This window comes from Columba livia, chromosome 4, assembly GCF_036013475.1.
Source record: "Columba livia isolate bColLiv1 breed racing homer chromosome 4, bColLiv1.pat.W.v2, whole genome shotgun sequence".
NCBI classification, from domain to species: Eukaryota; Metazoa; Chordata; class Aves; order Columbiformes; family Columbidae; genus Columba; species Columba livia.
In genome coordinates, this window is record NC_088605.1 from 64076760 (window position 1) to 64092100 (window position 15341).

Genomic DNA, 15341 nt, shown 5'->3' on the forward strand with positions numbered 1-15341 from the left:
CTTGTATTGATCTTCATTGTCATTAATAAGTGACAGCTTCTCTTAAAGCAGCAGGTTTTGTCAGCTTTTTGTGATGTCCTTTAAGAGCCATATCCCTTTCCTTTAATTGTCTGTAGTACCATCCCTCCAAAGACCTTATTGTTTTTCTGGCCTTTGCTTTTATGACAAAAAAGGGAGCAAGAGGGGGATTGGGACAGCAGCAGCTCTCTCTTGGATGAGCTGATGGTGGTGTGGAATTCCACCCTTAGGTAGAAAATAGTGAGGCAAAGCTAAGTGAGGGAAGAGCATTCTATATTACTTCCTTTTTTTCCTTGTAGAGTTGGCTGGTAAGTCTGCTCTTTCTGCATGTGGCCTCAAAACTATAGAGTGACCTTTTTGTATTGAGTTTTGCATAGAATATATGACCAAATAAAATCCTCTAGCTATGTAGAGAGACATATTCCCACCTTGCCTGTGTCCTTCAGCTCCTTCATGTAGCTTTTGTTTGTTATGTCAAAGTAGCAATTAGACCTGGTCAACAGCACTTCAGTCTAATGTGAAACACAACAACATTGTCGTAAAACAATTGTTTTTATGGGCTAGCTGCCTTCACATGATGCCAAGTATCATTGGTGAATGTTCTTTCTATCATTAAGATGAATTTAAAGTGTGAGGGAACATCTTCAAGTGCTGTTACCTGAGCAGCTGGTTTACATTCTCATGTGCTTTTCTAGCTACTCTATGAAAACTGAAATTCATCTTTGGGCAAGTATGCCCTCAAACAATATTTAGACTCAACCAGTATAGCAGGTCCCTTCCACAGAATAGGTTTTCCACAATTTTGGAGAAGATACTTGCTTTCCCATGTATTATTTCTCAGCTGGTAGTTCAGTTGTTTATTATTGCTTGATGGTCAGATGCAGTATTGTTTGAGCTGTCTGAAGCAGGTATGAATATTTGTTTCCAGCCTCTGTCTCTTCTGTTGTGTGGCAGGACTGTTCATGTGGCCACACAATGAACCAGATCAGGGGATTGTTTTTGTAGATTAGTCTGCCCTCTGAATCACTCCACCTCATTAGCAACTTGCAAGCTACTTCTCTACCAGGGAGTGCTCCCAAGGAGTTACTCTGGCCAGGGCAGGCTAGCATCCTGGGTGCAAGGGGATGTACCAATATAAATATAAACTTAAATAGTTCCCCTACTGCTTGACATCTTTCATTGTTGGAATAAAATATGGAAGTGGTTTATAATCAAGCTGCATTTTCTACATCAGAGAAGTGTGCAAGTTGCATGCAGTCATCCCTTCCTTAATGGTTGTAAAATAGATCTCTGTTAATTATGCATGTGTATGTGTCAACTGTTGAGAATCTTTACATGTGAAACAGAAGCTGTGTGACTGACTAAATAGATGTGGTTTGTGGAGTTGTCCAACATTAATAGCCATGACTGGTTGGAATAGTTAGAGTGGAAGTGAATAGTTAGCACAGAAGATTAGCAAAAACAAGACTTTCATTTTCATGGCTAGATTTTTAACCTGAATGAGTGATGAGAAAAGATGTGTGAGAAAATTCATGTGTCGGAAGTATGACTGATACATACTGATGTTGGGAGCAAACTATATAGCTAACAGCATACAATATATGCTGCATGACTACATGAAAGACAAAATTTGTACGTAAAAGTTAGCTACTGCAGTTGGAAAGTGTGCATGTTTTAGGGCACAAGCATTGTTTTTTCTGAAATTCTGTTGCACAGTGTGTAGCATATTTGGGGCTGTGTGGTAGTTAGGAGGTTATAAATAGGAAGTCTTCTGAAGATGATCATGTTTCTTTCCTAAGACTGGGAGGTAGGTGTCATTATTTAGTTTGACTTCTTTCTCTTCCGTGTCACATAGACTCCATTGAAAGGGGAGCCAGAGAGTCTTGGGACTTTAAGCAACTGTGTAACTGCTCTGCCATTAATTGTGAAGCCAGCAACATGCCAGTGAACTCATACTTTCCCTGTCTAATTAAACAACAAAACAAAACTTGAGTCACTATTCTGTTACTGGGTTGAATTTATGACTACAAGGGTCAGCATCTGCTGTAAGCAGAGCTTGCAAGACTAACTAGCGATGTAATAAGCCCCTTCCTAACTCTTTTTATTAGAGAGTGAATACTTATCTAATCTTGTTCTCCATGCTTAAGTGTTGAAAGAAATACTAGCTTAAAGTCTTCTTAAGATAGTTTTAACACAGTAAGTGGACTCCCTTTACACAGAGCATGCAGGCCTTCTTTCAACTTTATTGCACAAACAAAATGTGAAGATTTAGAGGGTCCTTCAGTGGAGAATTCTGATTAGTAACAAGAGTAAAAAGGAACTGAGTAAGAAGGATGATGAAAAGCAAAGCTAGAGTACTCAGAACACAAAAAGTGGGAGAAAGAGGAGGAGTCATCCTCCTTTCCTGCCATTCAGCTTCATTCAGGTGTCACTGTAACCTACCAAAGCTGGTGGAGCTCTTCCAGCCTTCCCCTGGAGAGTGAGGGAGTGACAGCAAATTCTTGAGTAGAAAGTGAATCAGAAGTGACAAGAGTGGTGCAGCTTTGCAGCAGCGGTGATGGTTTAGCCCATGTTCAGAGCACTGCAAGAAAAGGGGATGCATTGTATCTTTGATAAAGTATTAGGTGGTAAAAATTATTATTGTAAATCCAAGGTCTCCTCCCCGCACTGGCTAATTTTATGGATAATTGTCTTTGCAATTGAAATTAATCTATATGTATCACAAATTATGCAAATCAACTTTGTCCTTGAATGAAATGGCAGAGGTGCAGTGTCAGTAGGCTGCAGAAATGTCTATGCAGGTAGAACTCAGGTCTTTCATTAGCTTGCTTGTTCAGAACATCTCCTGGTATCTCATTTATTCTCATTAAAAAAGGCAGAATTTACCTCAATTTACATTCTCACAGAGTCAGGAAAGCTAGTAGAGAGCTTGGGTGACAGAAGCCACTTGGCATGCCTTGCCTTAATTAATATTCCTTATTAATTCCATGCATGTATTGTTAGGGGAGGCTGCAATGCATTTGGGCTGTGTGTGGTTGCTGTCAGTTTTTCTGTAGGCTGAGCAGCAGTTGTTATTCATAGTGCAGTCTTATAACTTGCAGGTAAAAGTTCTCTGCATGTGGTCTCTAGGTGGATTATTCTGTGCTATGTCATTGTCATGAAAAGAAGAGATGTGGCTTTGAACTGATCTGGTTTACACGGATATGGGATTAGGTATTTGCAAAAAACATCTCGTCATCCAAACAGTATGATCCAAGGTTGCTTTGTTCTGGGCTAATTATGTTTCTCTGACCACTGGTTCCAGTCCTCATGTATAACTAATCCTATGTATGAGATATAGTCATCTTTCCGTGTGTTAGTTGAGATTGCAAGCAGCCAGCAGACAACTTCTGGTTAAGTATTTCACAGTCAAAATATGAAGATTATAAAATTGACCCTGTTTTTTTTTTTTTTAATTTCTAACATTAAGAATGTAAAAGGTTTTGCTGGGTCGGACCAAGAAAAACCTTTTTATTTTAGCAGGCCTTTTACACTTTAATTTTCTCAATTAAAAATACAACAACAAAAACCACAACACCAAAACCCCCTTGGATTTCTGGTTGTAACTCTTAATTTCAACAAATCATTTTAGTAAGAAAGAAGTACTTGCAAAGCTTGGAAGCAGCCAGTGTGTTTGTAAAGCTGTACTAAAGAATGTATAGATACACCTTTGGGGTTCATACAGGCAAAAATATGTGTTTGCAAAATAAACATGCTTACACACTGACACTGTGAACACTCGAGAGACATCTTGACCACAGGGTATAAAGTTACAGTGCACAAATTATAATCTCATTGTTGGTTGTTTTGCAGCTTTGCTTGCATCTTGTCACCAAGGTTCATGACACTAGTAGTTTCATGTACATAACACATTTATTTCTTATTGCTACTTTTGACAGATGTAGGGGGGAGCGTTCTCAGATGTATCTGTTAGTGTAGTGCTTGTCTAGACAACAAAAGCTGAGTCTTCCAAAACATTGTTGATGTATCTTGGGTAAATGATGAGTTGTGAGCATGTAATGATCCGTCGGGTGTGGCTTTTATTTGGCAATTAGGACTAAATAAAACCCCCACCTTTTATGCTTTTCTCCTCCAGTTACACTCAAGTATCATGAAACATCAATTATTACTGAAATTTTTTCTTTTGTGATGGACATTCATCCCCAGTGTTATTTCCAAGTTGAATTTGGCTCATTGTTTTGTACAGCAAATTGCTTCAGCAAATGGTATCCCACTAAACCTTAATCACAATGAGTTGTTTTTGTCAAAGAAACCAAAAGCAAGGAGTAGTTGGAGTTTCTAAAAAGTTAAGTAGATAGTGATATTTCCAAGGTGTCTTTCTTGCACTAGGGGGAGAAGGAAAAGTTTGAATAAGGCAACCAATGGCTTCAGAGATATATTGCTCCCCCCAACCATTCTTGTCACCACCCTGGCAATACTGTTGCCAAGACTTGATTTCTTTAACTAAGCATACTAGTATTTGGCTGCTTCACATATGCCTTTGTAATGTGAGTATGATGCAAGTTGTTAAATGCAAACGGTCCTTCCCATTCACTGATTGTTATTAACTGCTTTCACTGCTCGTGTAGTTCAGCAGCAGGGCAACAGTCAAGCTGATGCTTTGGAACTGTAGTTTACTAGTGGACATGGCACTGATGTCTATTTCTCCAGTAGCATACTTAGAAACAACATTTATGTCCTCCTCACTTCTTTATTTTATCACTATAAACAAGCCAAGCTTTTCTACTCTCCTATCATGTGATATGTTCTCTGTTGCCTGGGTCAATCTGCCCCTTTTCTCTACACTTACTGTATAGTGAGTGCACCTTTTTCTCAAGATGTTCAAGTTGTTCAAGTTGTTGCTGGTATTAAATTAACACTTAGTAAAACTAATCCTTTTCTTTTTCTAGAAATGCTTTGCCTGATACTTGAGAAGATCACATTTTACTTTTTCAGTCCTGTTATAATGACAGTTTATAGTCTTTACAAGATAAGCTATTGCATTCATATCCTTTCTCCATTGTCATTCTTCAAATGTAAAATATCTTCTAATAGCATTTTTTAATTAATCCACAAATGCATGACCCTTCACTGTGTATTACTGGATTTCATTTAATCTCTCTTATTGAAATTCTGAGTGTCACCTGGTTCATCATCTATCATACCCAGCCCTCTGTTTTTATGATGGCCTCTATGTTATGAATAAAGCTTGTTCTTGCATTCTTTTTGTTTTTATACCAGGAACATAGATGGTCTTTTCAATTTTCAGTATTTTATACCTTTGATGAAAAACAATTCTAACCTTTCTCCATACATAGGTTCCAAATCTTCATATCAAAGAATTGTATTTTTGCTGGAATGAGACATGAGCAATGGTTCTGTGATTATTTCCAATAAACAGGTTTTTTTGGTAGTTTTGCTGGTTACCAGTCCAAATTTCAAGCAGTGTCATCCCTCTCTGTCTCAGTGTATAAATGGCAAGGACTCTGATTGACCTTCATTTTGCTTTGATCTGTTGAATCATTTTCTCATGCTGACAGTATGCTCTGTAATATTTCTCCTAATTGTACAAGAACACTTTAGCTGTATCTAAATCTGATTCTCTCTCTTGTGAACGTTTACCCTACCCCAATGGAGTATCTGAATCTCAGTTTGGAATCTCCTAATAGATTTGACCCTATTCTATCTCTAGTATTTCTTATTTATTTGGTCTCTCACACCACCAACATGTTGTACAGACTCAACAACAAAATTAATTTGGTTAGGATTTCTGCATTAATCATTAAATGATATTTGTCTTTTGGAATCTAAAGTTTATAACCGGCCTTTTGCCAGACATATGTTGCTGTAAAGTGCTCAAACCAAGAGAGAAAGAAAGAAAGAAATCTCTCCATATTACTCTGCTGCAGCTGCCATGAGCAGACAAACTACATTGTTCCTACACAGAAGAGAAGGAAGACCACTACTAGTGTGTTTGCCTGAGAGGCCCACAGTTCCGCAGTTCCACCTCTAGGGATCTCATTTCCATGTTAAATGACAATGACTCTGTCTTGCCTTTAGCCAGGTTGTCTCAGTGGTTAACTACTCCCACTTCAAATGTATGCATTTATTTTAGACTTACTATACCTAAAATTCGCTTCAAGCCATTTAGTTTTGTGTTTCTTTTCTGCTAAAATAAAAACCACAACTGGCATCCTGTTTTAACAAAAATGTCAAGTCCAATGCCTTTCGAAAGTCTAAGGATATGATGTATTTCATTTGTAATAGGACTTCTGACTGAACCAAGTACACCTGCTGTGTTTGGTGCCATTTCTGTGACACTGATAGACTGATACTTGTTGTGCTAATACTTTTTGTGTCTTTTACATCTCCTGCTTTGGTCTGCACTGATGTCAGATTAATCCATCCATATGTCAGGTCATTCCACTAGCCTTTAAAAATATTATTACAATATTGATTTTTTAGTCGTTATCTGAAGCTTCCCCAAGTTTAAGCAGCTTGGATAACTCCTTTGATAATCTCTGTATTTGAAAGAATGGAGAGGTGGAGTTATTTAGATAATAACCTCTGATTCCACACACCCCCCTCCCCATTTTATTGTTTCAGAAAAGTGCCAGTCTTTTTTCTTTATTTTGCTCCACTTTAAGTCTCGAATCAAAACAGATGCTCAGTTTCATTTTAATAATAAACTAAAACCATGAAGTCTTCTGGACAGATACTTCCCAGCAAGACAAATACAATGCTCACAATTTGTAGTTAGCACATTTTTAAAAATCTGGATTATGATTTGAGTTAACCTAAAAACTGTCCAGTTTTACATGGGTATATGCAGGTTGATTTTGTTTCATGATATCTTAACTTCCCAGACTAAGAAGAGCATATCAGTAGAATGATAGAAACTGTACGTCTTTTTTTTTTTCAGAGAATGCACTCTACAATAGTGAGTGGTACTCTGTTGAAACTCTTCCTGTTGCTGTATATATGTATTTATTGAGTGCCAAGTGTTGTAGAATGATTACTTTAGAAGTCTGTAGTTTTTCTGGTGTAATGCAGAGGCAGTCAAACTGATGCCTTGCATTTACTGAATGTTTGCTGGCTTTTAACAGTATGCTACCAAGTATTATTCTGTTGCCCAAGAAGGCACAAATGATTTGGAGAATGACGCAGTTGATATCCTCCTTCCTCCCCTGCAGACCTGGGAGGATGGCTGTGCTTTTGAAGAAAGCTCATTGAGATGACATGGCAAAGTTTGAGGAGTTCTTCATTACTTCAGTTTTATTTTTTTTACATTTGCATAACTTATCTCACTTATGACTGCTTGAATATGCAAGAATGCTAGAAGGAACATGCTCAGCTCAGGTGAAGGGAGAAAGCAAAGGAAATAAAGCACATAATGCATCATTCACTTTCTTAAGACAATTAAGGTGTGGCACAGGAAGGTGTTGAAAGGATCTCCATCCAGTTCTGTTTTGATGTGTTAGCATTATATTCTAAATGTTAAAATAAATTATGCCTTAGCATCACAGGCATATGCGCAAGAGATTGCTGTGACCTGCCAGGGAGTGAGCTCATCAGCAACGAGCTTGTGCAGGGAGCGTATTTCAGCAGCATTGCAAGCTGTTGAAGCGAAGGGCCAGCAAAGCAATCCACCCACCAGGGCTTGTCCTGCAAGTCTGCCTGGGTGCATCAGCAACATGAGAAAGTAAATGCAATTCTGCTAGACTTCCTCACTGGAAACCAAGTCCAACAGCTGTTAAGAAGGAGAACTTCTTTTTAAAAAATGATGTTTGTAATTACACAGTTGCAAAACTTTAGCGGGGTGTTTCCTGGCCTAATACTGCTGAAATGCATATTTTCATATTTATCATGACTGTCCTGTGGAGGAAGAGCCACTTCCAGTTACTTTCTAAACGACACCACACAGGCAGTTTTTTCTTCTATTCTTCATTCTGGATGGCACTGCTAGAAAAATTGGGCAGGGGAGGACTCATTATATTTGCAATGTTTTTTGTAGTGTACATTTTATTCATTTATTTTATTCAAGGGAAAGTACGTGATCATGGAGGCTTGGATACCTCTCTTTCTTTCTTTCCACAAAGAATATGAAACTTCATCAAATGAAAATTTTCTTCTGTTTTGTTGCCCACCCACACAAATGCTTTCAGAGCTCACCTTTCAGTAAGACAACTGAGCTTTGCTTTCAGAGATGAGAAACCTTGCTCTTGGTATTTAGAATCATCTGTCTGATGAAAATTTGAGTGGGGAAAGGCAATGTTTCTGTCAGTAACAATTCATTACTGGTTGCTTGTTTCACTCTGGCATTTCAACAGTTTTATCATTTATTTTGGAACATGCTTGCTAGATGCTTGCTGTTTACAGTGGTCTGCAGTCTTCACATTGTGCTTCTTATTTGCCATAAATGCATCTTACAGATGAGCATTAAAATGTCTTGCTACTTACATGCTTTATCTTAAAAGACACCATGCCAAAACTTGTGAGAACAAAACCTCTGTGTCTTGATTATGCTGATGTTTGGAGCAAATCTTATTAGAAACTTTGGCTCTGACTGTGCTGGATTAGGAGCATATGGCCTATTCCTTATGGTTGTTATCCACGCCTTCAGTGTTTGTAAATTTATTTTGTTTTGTAAGTTACAAACTCTCCAAAATATTTAGTGTTCTCCTATGACTCAGAAGATCATTTGGAAAAAAAACCCAAACCAAATCAAACCAAAAATCTCTTAATTTTTGGCTTACAAAAGGGGCATTCCACCTCAGACTTTATCTATGCTTAATTCAGCCTGCCAAAATGTGTTGAGAGTAATCCTGCAAGATCAATTTATTGCAAATGCATTTTATTCATATAAGGGCCTCAGTCTACAATTTCTTTCTATCTTGAGCCTCCCAGTATCCAAAGGTGACACTTGTGTCCAGTTCATACACGTGTGGAATTTTAGCTGTTTGTCTTTGGCTCTGTAAACCTTTACATCTTGTGTTTCTTTCCCTGTTCTCTGTCAGCTGAGTGACTCGGTACACTGGAGATTCAACTCCACAGATACATGTTAGCTGAAGCATATGCTCGCTGTGGTTTGGTATCTGGGGATTCACTAGTCTGGTTTTATCTTTGCCCAATGCAATACCATTTCTCCCCCCTCCCGATACACTACCTAACACATTCATTTATTTAGACGTGCTCTAGGGGTTTCTTTGGTCTTCCTTGTTGAATATTCCATTGCCAGCAGGGGGTGTAACTGCCAGAGTTGACAGCTAGTTTTATTTGCAAAGGTAGACTGCTCCCTTAGGTACAATTCCTTTGATAATGATGTTTCCAAGTCATATGGAATTATGGAGCAGTCAAGAGAGCAACTATTGTCTTATATTATATTTTAATACTTTTTCTAATTAGCATTTTTACTTAGATGTTTTCAGAACTCAGATCTTTGCACTTACCTGTACACTGAGCTTACTGTAAGCAGATGAAGTTTGCACCTGTTCCATAGAATGCAAAAAGGTCACTGAATAGAAAACAATGGATTTTGAACTGCACTTTAATGCCTTCAAACAGGAAGACAGGATCATAGTAAGCAATGCTTTTGATAAAAAATGGAGTGTTTATAGCTGAGCAGTCTTTTAGAGTTAAAAACCCCTTATTTTATGAGTATAGATATCATGGGTAAAAAAGTTAATTTGCCTTTGTAGGATGTACTGTTTATTTTGCTCATTTGTCAAAAGAGAACAAATGGATTTACCAGTCTTTATGCTTCATGCTGGCAGTAAAGTTAATTAAATTGTAGGAGGAAACATATGTGCCTGTCAGATGCAGCATAGCATTATGAGGTGTATTTATTTGTACTATGAGCTTCCATGATCACCCACTGAGGCATCAAGTATTACCTTCTTGCACATGAAGCACAGAAGTTCTTTGAGTGAATAAATGATCTGAAGTGACCATCACTGTATTTTAAACAACCTGTGACATTCATGTAACTGCAGAGGCTTGCCCAGCTGTGACATCCTCAGCTTTCTCTAAAATAAGAGGGGCTTAGCAAAAAAAGAGAATAAGATTACTGTCAGTTCTAGCAATACAACTGATCACTAACTAAATGGTTATTTTTGACCATCTTGACTGAAAATATATTGGAAGTGCCTGCGTAGACCATGCGACTCCTCTGAAGCAAACACAGGACAGTGCTTTCTGAGGGCAGAAGCTGTAGTCAACTATATTCAAGTCTGAACATAAGCAGCTATAGTTCTACTGCAATTAGAGAAGCTGGATAGCTTTGTACAAAGGTTCCATTTGATTCCCAGGTTGCAGTTTAAAATTTTCAGAAACTATGAAGTTGCATTTCTTCTGTGACATTTCCAGCTTAATAGTAAACAGCCTTACTCATAATGAATAGAAGGGAAAATAGGAATAATATTTTTTCCTCAGTAAAATTCACATAGTGTCAGGTTGGTTTTTTTCCTGCGTGTTCCTGTCTCAATAATAGTTCGACCAAATGGCTTTGCCTGCGTGCCACTTCTCTGACAACAGCAGGTGCCTAGTTTTTAGTAAAGCCTGAGGTTGGGCCTGTGTTTCAGGACTGATAAGCCTGTGTTGAGCTTTGTGCTCACGTGGCTAGAGCAGTACTTGAACAAGGCAGTTTAAAACTGACAGGGATATCCTTACAATGTGACTGAAGTTGGAAGGTACAAGAAGCAGTATGTAGACTTAGCTTTGAAACTCCTTTCTTAAGCAAAAACCTATGCTCAGCTTTAATTATTGAGCTCTTAGTTCTCCCCCCTGATATTCTTTCCTACCATTAAGATACCAGACTGGTTTTCCTTGAGAACTTTCCATGGCATATTTATACCCATGATACTTTATTGCTTAAGGCTGACAAAACAATAGTGTTGCTGCAGTGCAGTACAATCTGTTTTTTCTGTCAATAGCCAAAGCTTTTTTTAAAAAACCAACCAAACAAACAAAACCCACCCAAAAACCACAAACAAAACAAAACAACAAAAAAACAAACCCACAAAACCAACAACAATAACAAAAAAAAACCCAAAAACAATAAAAACTTTTTCCACTTGAGATCCTGCAGCTGCTCAGGAGAGTGACATTTCTCTCTAAAGTGTTCATGCTCAAAGGAAAGATGTGAATTTAGATGTCAGAATGTATGAGTTGTGAGAGACTGGGAGTTGAACAAATATCTTGAGAGCCATGTAATTTTTGACACTTTACCTTTCCCAGGAAGGGGCCGTGATTCTCATTTGTCTGTCTGATGATGAGTTCTGCAGAGGGAATGGCTGTTTCAGACAGAAGAAAAGCTTGAAACTCCATCCTGTAACTACCCTGCCACTGCCATGTTGATCAAGAAAAGAATACAATTAAAAGGTTATTCTCTCACCTACCATACCTTTATGCTGATGAAAATCCATTCATTTCAGAGAAGGATTTTTAAAATTTAAATCCATATCATTAAGAAACAAGTCCAACTTGTCAGCCATGTGATTCAGTTTGCTCATCTGTAAAACCGACAGCGTGTTTCATCCTTAACTGAGGAGTGTGGGTGGAGTTATTTGTAATGTAAGTGAAAGAAAAAATAGTTTGCACAAAGAATGATTGTTTCTGAAATACTAGCTATTAAACATATTCTGATTTGAGTAAAATCCTTGGTATGTCATAAGGCTTTGTGTCAATGACTAATACAGTTTTTATGGATATTCCAACCTTGAACCCTCCTATTGACGGTGGCCCTGCCGTAATGTCCTTAAGTCTGTGTTACAGGTATACTATATTGCTTATATAAATGCTGTCAAAGCCAGGTGGATATTCTGGTTTTTCTAATTGTGTTGGACTACAATGCCAGCATCTGGTAGTCCAGTGAGATTACGCTCTGGAATTTCACTGTTGATGCCAGCATAAGCGTTTTTCCTCTCATATCTTTGTACATCTTAATGGTGTTTCTGTGTTTGTGACTGTGTGATACAGTTGAGTCCTGTCTCTGTAGATACCAAGCATGTGATTAATCACGGATTTGCCACTAGAGCCAGGCTGACATCATGCCCATATTGTTATGGAAACAATTAGGTCATTGGGATGTTTTGCTAATTTAACCACTGCCTTGGTTGTGTCTGCTGTATTTGTTGCTGTTTGGAACACAGTACCAGATTGTGCTGTGTTCTTAAGCAGGACATGAATCACTGTGAAAAGAGGTTTTTTTTATTGTCTTCTCTGCAAGTTTAGTGTGTGTTCCTCCATCAGCCTCTCTATGTGTTAGTCATTTGCATTTGGGAGTTGTATGTGGGACTTCCCCACTCTTGACTATATTTGTTTATATCTTCTTTATAACTCTGTACATCAGTGGATATCAGTAGGTTGTAGATGGAATGGCTATGGAAGGATCTTTGTGTCATTGCTAGAGAGCAAACACAATTGCAAAAGCAATTATTAGTTGTGATTTACAGTATAGTGCTTCCCTGTTCTTTCCTAACATTGAACTTCTCAATGGCAATTAGGTGCCTTATATGCATATCTTTTGAAAATGAAATGTTTCTGTTCTTTAACTATACGACAGTAAAGAACAGAGCAAGATCCAACAGTACTCAGTGTTTTGCATATACATACTGAGTATTTTTCCCTGCAGAACTTGGTCTACATAGGCTTGCCAAAAAGAACACTTGTTCATAGACTGGAAATCATAGCAGAGCTGGGGGCTGTATAGCTCCTTCTCACTGTTGACAGCAATAGCTAATGCTCCATCCCTTACAATAGCTATAAAATCCATTTAGCAAGAAAACATCTTTAAAAGCTTTTGGTTGGTTTTGTGTTTTGTTTTTTTTTTTGGTGTATTCTCACTGTAACAAAGTGTAACAGCAAATGTATTCTCACTGTAACAAAGTGTATCTTGAGATGATGAAGTCTGTCATTTTTGAGAAAAGCAGAACACACATTTCTTAGGACAAGTACACCATTTTTATTTTTGTCTTGATGCACTTAGGTGCACTAAATAACCTCTAAATTTTACTTCCAGATGCACTTTCTGTCATTCTTTTGATTGTACAGCACTTGTGATCGTTAAGTGATAGTTCCTAATAGAGGAAACTTGCAAGTTAAATTAACTTCTGTGAGAAAGGGTGGTCTCAGTATTTGACCTGTTTCTGAAGAAGACTCTAGAATTGTCATTAAATTCATAACAGAATCTTCACAAACCTTGCTTACATCAATGAAAACAATTCCTCACACCAAAGTGAAAATAACATCCCCACAGAGATGAAGGGGTTTCAAATCAGTGCAGATACTTGTGGGTTACCATTTGCATTGTGTCCCCTTATGGATGATGTTGCGCCTTGTAAAGTGATACAAACTTAAAACCGAAGGAGAGATTTTTCTGCCTAGAGCCAATAACCAGTTTAAATGAAAATCTATTAATTATTTCCCTAGGGTATTATGGCAGAAATTTTGATTTTTGTAAATTTCTGTTTGTAACTAGTGCTTAGTTAGCAGGCAAGCAGCTGAATTAGCAAAGCAGCTGGATCCCTTGGGTAGTGATATCTGCTAAGGTCATTTAAGTGGATCAGAAGAGTATAATCAAGGATAGAGTATAATCAAGGATACAGTATATTTGAAAGCTTCTTCAACGACGTATCAGCCCAATAGTACCAGCAGGGGCAATGGAGGATTGGGAAAGGTAGTGTTTGGGGTATGTGGTGGGGAAGTCAGGGTTCCCAACCTGTGCTGTTCACATCTCAGCTGAGAATATTTTTCTACTGAAAAGTTAGCCAAGTTCAGTGCTGCAGCACAAAATATGTATGAGAGAAAAAACAGCATTTTCAGAACTCTTGCATCTGTTCTGTGATGTTTTGGGGAGCTTTTAATTGTGTCTAACAAATAATGGATTATTTTCTTTCTCTGCTGATTTACCTTCCACTAGCTATCTCCTTCTTGAATCTGTAAGGATGAGAGTATTTTCTGGGCAAATTTGGAAGTAAAATACTCTTGACTAGTAGTTTAAAAATGTGCTTGCTATAGAAAACGCCGTTTTCTTCTTTGTGACTCAAAGTGCTTCAGCACTACTGAAGATGCAATTAATTTCTTATCAAAGGAAGGGCACACTGATATTTCTAGGGAGAATAAAGAAGGCAAGACAGAGTTAATCTGAGGAAGTAAAGGTTAATATTTACTTGGAGTCACGGTAATGATCACTGGGACCTTGTTTCAGAAGCTCTGTGACAATCGTGCATCTCTGGGAATAAATTGGTTTTATTCTGTAGGCAGCTCTTTTCTCCCTGAAGCTCCATCAAGTCAGCTCCTTGAGGTAGCATTAGGATATTACAGCACCAGAGAAGCTGTTTTTCAGATGAAATTTGAAATCTACTTCTTCACAATGTATTTCAATATTTTGATGCAAGTATCATTAGTGTGACATCATGGCTGTTCCTTGGAATTCCTTCAGAATATCAGCTGATTACCTCAAACTTCTTTTTATGTTTAACTAATTTTGCTAGAACAGTTTATTTTCCTCTTTTGCAGTATAACAGTGGAACAGTTCTCTTGATTGTGAGCATCCTTGCACAGCTGATACATACTGGAGTGTAAACCAGCTAATTGACTGGTCTGAGATGCTCAGATGGCAAAGTAGGTTAAGGACGGTATTTTCCCCAATACTGACTTGTTAAGCACATGGAGAGGAATTCAGATAATATATTTTTACATATATGCATACATATGCATAAGCATACATGCATGTATATATGTTGGGTTTTTTTAAGGAAGGACCTTTCCATACCCCTAAGTCCCAAACCTTGTCTGTGAAACAAATATCACTGAAATATTCTGTTAGATGTTATTGAGACATGGAAGAACTCCTGGAGTAAGCCCATGGACTGGTGCTTCACTGCTGCGCTTCAGGATCTTCTCAGAGAACCAACAATGCCTGAAGCCATCACTTTTCCCAAGCAGTTCAAGATGCAGGAAGACTATGCTTTGAACTTGTTTATATGTTGCACTAGATCAGTCATGGGAGATTAATTACTTGAAATTTGGCAATTCATGCTTATCCAACGGCACAAATGTGACTGCCGATGTGAAAATGAGCAGAGTTTCCCAGAGGCAAGGCAGTGGTATGCTGGAGTGGAGTCACGGTATTTCTAGGTAACTTATCTGGTAGGGTTTGGTAGGACAAGAGTCTGCAGCTGACTGGGACAGAGAGAAGCCTGAGAGAAATCACACCTAAGCCAGCAGAGTAGGGTGAGCCACCAGAAATGTCTGTTTCTTACCTGTGGTCTTTTGGGCAAACC